Source organism: Schistocerca nitens, chromosome 2, assembly GCF_023898315.1.
Source record: "Schistocerca nitens isolate TAMUIC-IGC-003100 chromosome 2, iqSchNite1.1, whole genome shotgun sequence".
In the NCBI taxonomy this organism is placed as follows: Eukaryota; Metazoa; Arthropoda; class Insecta; order Orthoptera; family Acrididae; genus Schistocerca; species Schistocerca nitens.
This window is the reverse complement of record NC_064615.1, coordinates 839,829,149-839,836,789: the sequence shown is the minus strand read 5'-3', so window position 1 is coordinate 839,836,789 and position 7,641 is coordinate 839,829,149. Positions and strand designations below refer to the sequence as shown.

General features: G+C 44.3%; 1 pseudogene; it reads right to left on the bottom strand.

Annotated features, from left to right (window-relative positions):
- Window positions 1-7,193: 7,193 nt before the first annotated feature.
- On the bottom strand, window positions 7,194-7,310 carry LOC126238194 (5S ribosomal RNA; annotated as a pseudogene).
- Between the last annotated feature and the right edge of the window lie 331 nt (window positions 7,311-7,641).

The following is a 7,641-nucleotide window of genomic DNA, read 5'->3' as shown; positions in this document are numbered from 1 at the left end:
CACATTTTTCTGCACAGGAACTTTGTGCTCTTCCCTCAAAGAACTATCAGACAACACAAAGCGATAAAAACTCCGAACACCCTCTTTCCACGCACGTACACGCACACACACACACACACACACACACACACACACACACACACACACACACACAATCTTCCAAGAAGAATTAGTTAATGTTAGGCACCACCATAACATTCCCAGTCGTAAAATTTCGAAGAAAATAACTGTTACGTATTAAGTTCTGTAGGACCACAGCTAACAACTGTGAAGGAAAACAACTGCAAAAGAAACATAAAAATCCAGAAAAACCATGTGGTTACAAGGTATGTATACAAAACTTCGTCTGTTTTTCAAATTTGTAAATATTGTTTTAAAAACTAAAATTTATTGTGCATAGACATTAAAGAGCTTTTTATAGAAAGATAATAAAGACCTACTGATAATGATGAAACTACAGTGAAACATATTTGGGAGATTAAAAAGAAATAAATATGATGTTTTACTCAAGGTGGACCCCTCCAAAAAAGAAATCTAACCAATGCAGGGTGACTGTATATTTTTTTTTGGATGCTCTGAACACAGGTAAGGTAGTAGAAGAGCTCCACTTAAGATTTACAAAATATAATCGTAGACATCAGTTTGGTTCAGCACTTCCCCTCCAGCGCTCAGATGCACTCACCACCTGCCCACAACCCCCACTACTACTGCTCTCACCACGCTTTCCCTGCCAATTACGCATCTATCGGTCACACTACTCTGTGTGCCCTCTACTGTGCTGATTCCAATGATTCTATACAAGCGGTAGGCACATGTAAACCATTTCACCATCCTCAGTGGAGGGTGTTATGACTGGCTGGTATCACTCGTACACTGTCTACAGCGTTCCAATGTGGCTGGTGTATTATTTTAAAGGGTGGTTGAGATTTTCCGAAGTGAGCTTGTATTGGACGTTTTGGTATTGGCATTTGCCTGTCATATTCACTGTCGTCCACTCTTACTTTCCCCTCTAGGCACTTGTACATATTGTGTATTACCCGTCTCTGCCTATAGCTTACCTCTATTTTTCTCAGAATTTCGTCGTCTTGTACCATTTGACACTGTCGAACGACTTTTCCGGTTGACAAATCCTATGAATGTGTCTTGATTTTTCTTTACTCTTGCTTCCATTATCAACCGCAACGTCAGAATTGCTTCTCTGGCGCCTTTGCCTTTCCTAAAGCCAAACATTCTTGTTGGCAACTTGGATGCATGAGCTATTAAGCTCATCTTCCCTCTCTCAACACATGAAGAGTCATACACAGCCGGCCGAAGTGGCCGTGCGGTTAAAGGCGCTGCAGCCTGGAACCGCGAGACCGCTACGGTCGCAGGTTCGAATCCTGCCTCGGGCATGGATGTTTGTGATGTCATTAGGTTAGTTAGGTTTAACTAGTTCTAAGTTCTAGGGGACTAATGACCTCAGCAGTTGAGTCCCATAGTGCTCAGAACCATTTTGAGTCATACACCACCCGCGAGGGCACGTATCTTACGTGACGCGGCTGGCACCCGCGCGGTCCCTTAGCTGTCTGTGTCGTTCCTTCACTTTTCCGTTTCGCGGCATAGTCCATCCTACCCACTTTCATCTGTCAAATTTCAACGGACACAAAACTATTCAGCCCAGACTTTGATCTTCCATGTCGAAGAAGAGTTCACGAGAACAGTGTTCCGTGATCTCTGACGACAGCTGATCAGGCACCATCAGACGCGAACCGCGTCTAGCCCGCAGCTAAACACCAGTAAGCGGAAATCTCTGTTCAAACCTTGAGCCATCTTTGACACTGTTTCCCGTTGTATTTTCCGAAGGAATAGCGACTACTGAAGTAGTAGCATTTAACTGTATGACGTGTCCCAGGACACTGCGAGATAACCAATGATAGACGGAGTTTTAAGCAACCAGCTAGGCCCGATGAGGCCAGCACCATGGAGTTATAGAGACGGCGAGTTTAGTCGCAAGATGTTGAGAGGATGAAGACGGCGAATTTGGTCGCACAGTAAAGTTTTTTTTATGTAGGAGATGTCACAGTTTTTAGCCGAAACTACTACACCTCCATGTCCTCATGTTCAAATCTCACTTCGTCAACCAATAATTCTCCTGTTGGCAACAGTTTTCTGTTCGCTGTTCCACAGACTGTGACCGCCACCCTGGTGTGCCACCGTTCAATGTCAGAGACTAATCGTGTGATCACGTGGGGACGCGGCCGGGAGCGGCGAGGGCGGCTTGGAAACAGCTCCGCGCTCTCTTAGCTTCTGACCTCGGCCCCGAGTAGTCGCTCCTCTAGCCTCTGCCTCTCTGATGAGCAGACGGCAACCCCTCTTGGGGCTGCTCGGCCCTACGTAGGCACCACTGTACCATCATTACAAGAATAAACTGGGTCCATTCCACTCAATTAATTTTCATTTTACAACGCCCTCCGCTCCTGACTTCTATCCTTCCAGTCTTCGGAATTGTGTGGATGATATTTTTCCGAAAGTCAGATGGTATTAGGCCGTGCGCGGCTTGCGGTCATGCCGTTTATTGCTCGTCATCTTCTTTTTGTGGTTCTGTCGCCTCGTTTTTTTTTCTTTTAATTCGATTTACTGTCGTCACTATGTTGCTGGTTTGCTTGCCCATGGGTGGCAGCAGCAGAACTTATTGATAAGTGCACTGTCGTACCATCTCTGGAGCGACCAGGTCGTCGTCTGTCGAGAGTTCAGTCCGGACGCACCTTCAGTGAAGTCGGGAACGAAGCGCCAATGAGGTATGGACAGCAAGTGCTCGCCGACCGCTGGCGACACACATGAACTGTCCGACGGAAGGAGATTGGAGCGGGACGACCGTTGGTAGGTCGTTAGGTTGGTCGTCTCATCAGGCGATGTGTATTTGGTCTTTTTACTGTTTCTGGGCTTTGTCACTTGATCATCTTGGGCAGAGATATCGTGACCAATGGGCAAGAATTACCTCTGAATGGATGGGTCCGAGCCAGGGTGCCCGGGTCGCAGTGTCTCCGAGTTCCGAACGGACATGGAGTAAAGTCAGGTTGGAGCTGCAGTCAGCTTCCGACAGCCAAGATTCGCCCCACCGTCGCCGACACACGTAACTTGAGTGGGAACGACCTCAGTTGGTCGTTCGGTTGGTCGTCTCATCCGATGACGTGTCCTTGGTCTCTGATCACTTGTGGAACTCTCTATGTGTCGAATTGATTCGTCCTTGTTGTTCCACAATGATTGCTTTTACGATTGTTGGTGTTCTTGTGCAACTTTGTTTATGTCGAATTGTGTGTAGATTCTACGATTTCCACTGAGCAGATGAATGCTGTCTGCGTACTGGAATAGGCAGTTGGTCGGTTGCGACAGAGGGAATTGATTAGGTTGTTGGTTGCTTCTTCAGCCGTCCCGATTGTTTAGTGTTTCGCTTGGCTGCCTGTCTCACCTAAACTGTGGTTAGAGTTTCCTCCCTTGTAACTCTTCTGAGCGTCACTGTTTGTTGTTTGTGATTGGTATTTTATTTACTCACAGGTACTGTGCCAGGCCTTCAGCCGTGTATTAATATTGTCTGTTTTATGTTTAGTGTATGGCCCTCAGTCGAACTTCATGACAACTATTTTAAGATTAGGCCTTCAGCCGTGTTTTTATTTAAAATTCTTGTTGCTCTGTATTTAGGCCTTCAGCCGCATTTGTTTCAGAACTGTGACTTTAATATGTAAATCATTGTCTGTAAGGTTTCTCATTAATTATCTTCAATTCTTGAAACGTCCTTCAGCCGAGTTCTGTAAGTGTACATCTTAAGGTTGTCATTAATTATTCTTGAGTAATTGTTTGGGCCTTCAGCCGACAAGATACTTCAAGTTTTCTTAAGATGTTTTTCTGTTGTGCTGTGTGAAAGCTTATCTTTAAAGCCTCTATTTTATTATGTAAAGGAAATGTTCTTTATTGGGCTTTCAGTCGTAGAATTAACTTGAATTTTCCTTAATATGGCCTTTAGCCGGAATTTTTAAATACTTGGCTTTTAAAGAATTTCCGTATGCTGATCTGAAATATTATTTTGGCCTTTAGCTGAGAAGATATTATAATTTTACTTAAGTCAGGCCTTCAGCCGTACTCTAAATCCTGGTATTTTAAAAGCAATCATTTAAACTTATTATCGAGAAGTTACTTGGGCCCTCAGCTGTGAACTGATCTTTGTTGTTTTAAAGAGAAAACTGTGCATTGGTTTGAAACATAAAGTTGTGTGTGTCCTTGTATAACTAACGGTAATAGACCTTGGCTCCTTTCCACAACCAGACCTGCTCTGTCCTGCGAAACCAGATTTCAGGTATGTCGCCATTCTACACACCGACGTGAATAGTCCTTTTTTTTGCCACTTCCCCCAATGCTTTTAGAAATTCTGATGGAATGTTACCTATCCTTTCTCCCTTATTTGATCTTAAATCTTATAAAAGCTCCTTTAAATTATGATTCTAATACTGGATCCCCTACCTCTTCTAAATCGTCTCCTGTTTATTCTTCTATCACAATCAGACAAATCTTCCGCCTCAGAGAGGCCTTCAATGTACTCATTCCACCTATCTGCTCTCTCCTCTGCATTTATCAGTGGGTACGCCTTACAATCCAGAATCTGATTTCGGAAGCTCTGTCTGACTATGATGTATCTAACTGAAATATTCCCGTATCTCACGGCTTTTCCGAGTATACATCCGTCTCTATTCGCTGTTACGAGCTGAAATTCATAATTTTTACGAACATTTTTCTTGGAGAACATCGGTTTCTTTGTTACTTATTAGTGAACATAAACAGTCACAACAGCAACTGCAGTTAGCGTTCGTAGAGTTGCAGTGCCTGCTCCGTTCACTGTCATGGTCTACCAGCATGGTGTAAGGTCTGAAGATTGTGTAAAACAGACCGAAACTGGTAACCTCAAAAAAAAAAAAAAAAAAAAAAAAAAATATATATATATATATATATATATATATATATATATATATATATATATATATATTACTGTTGTGACTGTTCATGTTCATTTTTGAGCTCAAATTTGTTACAGACCTAAATTAGTTCTTCCCCTCTCTCATTGCCTGTCCTAAGCCCATATTCTCTTGTAACCTTTTCTTCTACCACTTCTCTTACAACTGCATTCCAGTCCACCATGACTATTAGATTTTCATCTCCATTTACGCATTGTACTACCCTTTCCATATCCTCATATACTTTCTCTATCTCTTCACATTCAGCTTGCGACGTCGGCTTATATACCTGAACTACCGTTGTCAGTGTTGGTTTGCTGTCAATTCTGATAACAACAACCCTATCACTGAATTGTTCACTGTAACGCACTCACTGTCCTACCATCCTCTCCATAACGAATCCTATCCCTTTATACCATTTTCTGCTGCTGTCGTTATTACCTTATAATCATCTGACCAGTACTCCTTGTCTTCTTTCCATTTCACTTCACTAACCCCTACTATATCTAGCTTGAGACTTTGCATTTCCTTCGTCAGATTTTATAGCTTCCCTTCATCGTACAAGATTCTGACATTCCACGACTCGTAGAACGTTTGTTATCCAATCTTTTCCTCATAGTCACCTCCCCCTTGGCAATCTCCTCCCGGAGATCCGAATAGTGGACTATTCCGGAATCTTTTGCCAATGACTCATAACATTTTTTCAATTACAGGCCACATGTGCTTGGATACACCTTATGTGTCTTTAATGCAGTGGTTTATTGCCTTCTGCATCCTCATGCCGTCGATCATTGCTTATTCTACCGCCTTTAGGGGTAGTTTCCCACACCAAGGACAAGAGAGTGCCTTGAACCTCTGTCCAGTCCTGTGCCATCTTTGACAAGGACGTTGGCTGAATGAAGGAAGTTTTCGGCCAGCATTGCTAATTATTAATCAAAATTTAAGCTGTGTGGGGTTCTAACCCAAGACTGATGAGGTTTTGATTACTAATCAAAGACGCTATCCTCGGACCACGTGTTGTCTTACACCAGTGACTTATGGGTGGTCTACAAGGCGCTTGCACGACTGATTCTTCAGTATTGTTCTTCAATTTGGGATCCTTGCCAGATGGGACCGATGGAAGAGACAGAGAAGATCCATCGAAGATCGGCGCGTTTCGACAGTAGAGACTCTTCCTGGTTGTTGGGCTGTGTGGTAGGCGACAGTCAAGCTCGTATCCCACAGCTGCCTGGGGTGTCTCCAGACGCGTCTTCTCTGGCCACTGGGGATCAGTTCGAAGCGAGGCTCATCACTGTAGATAATTCTACTCCAGCCAATGAGATTCCAGGCTGAAGACGTTTCTGGAGACTCACTGGACAACGGTGGGGTACCAACGTTATGTTGTCGTTCATGGCAGTCCATCCTGGGCTTACGTTTGAGCAAGATAAACGTCCGCCCGCACACAGCTCGAGTTTATACTGCTTGTCTTCGAGCTTGCCAGACTCTACCGTGGCAGAAAGGTCGTCGGATCTCTCCCTAATTGAGGACATTTGGAACACTATTGGCAGGGACCTGCAATCATGTCGGAATTTTGACAACCTAATGCTCCAATTGGACACAATTTGGCACGATATCCCTCAGTAGAACATATAACAACTCAGTCATTCAGTGCCAAGCCGACTTGATTGTATAGGGGCCAGAGGTGGGCCAACTCGTTATTGACTGGCTCACTTAGTGAAGCCTTTCCTCTTGAATAAATCATCCACTTTTTCTGAAACTTTAATCACTTGTTCATCTGTAGAAGTATGTCACATCTTTTGATTTTCGTTTCATTTGGATAAGTAATTCGTGGTGCGTGTTTTTTTTTTTATCTTGCAGTTTCTTTGATAGTGTTTGTGAAGGAGAATTAACTGCCGACATTTTTTGCGACATCGACAACTCGTTTAACCAGAATATTATTTCATGTCTACTTTACACAATTTACAAACACTCGAGGGTAGGTAACTTAAACTATAACTAACTAAAAAAACTAACTCCGTCTACAGGCCGCAAGCGACCCATCGGGACCATCCGACCGCCGTATCATCCTCAGGCGAGGATGCGGATAGGAGGGGCATGGGGTCAGCACACCGCTCTCCCGGTCGTTAAGACGGTTTTCATTGACCGGAGCCGCTACTAATCGGTCGAGTAGCTCCTCAATTGGCATCACGAGGCTGAGTGCACCCCGAAAAATGGCAACAGCGCATGGCGGCAGGATGGTCACCCATCCAAGTGCCGGCCACACCCGACAGTGCTTAACTTCGGTGATCGCACGGGAACCGGTGTATCCACTGTGGCAAGGCCGTTGCCAACTTAAACTATAGGCCTTAAAATTGTTTATGGTACTCACTGTTATAGTTAACTAATGGAGTACCTGGCGTTGTCTGGGTATGTATTTATTACGGTCTTCTATTAGTTAGCCCCTTTCTTCCCCCTCTGTCTCTGTCCATTTGACCCTCCACCTCTCTATCCATCTACTCGTACTCCCTCTTTCTACCTGGTTTTCACCCTTCTGTCCGTCTATTCCTTCCCCCTCTATGCTCCCTCTACCCCTCCCGGCATGCCTTGCCAATATCCTCTCCCTCTCTATCTCCTCCTCACCCCCCGTACGTCCATCTTCTCCTCTCAGCTCTCTCTTCCA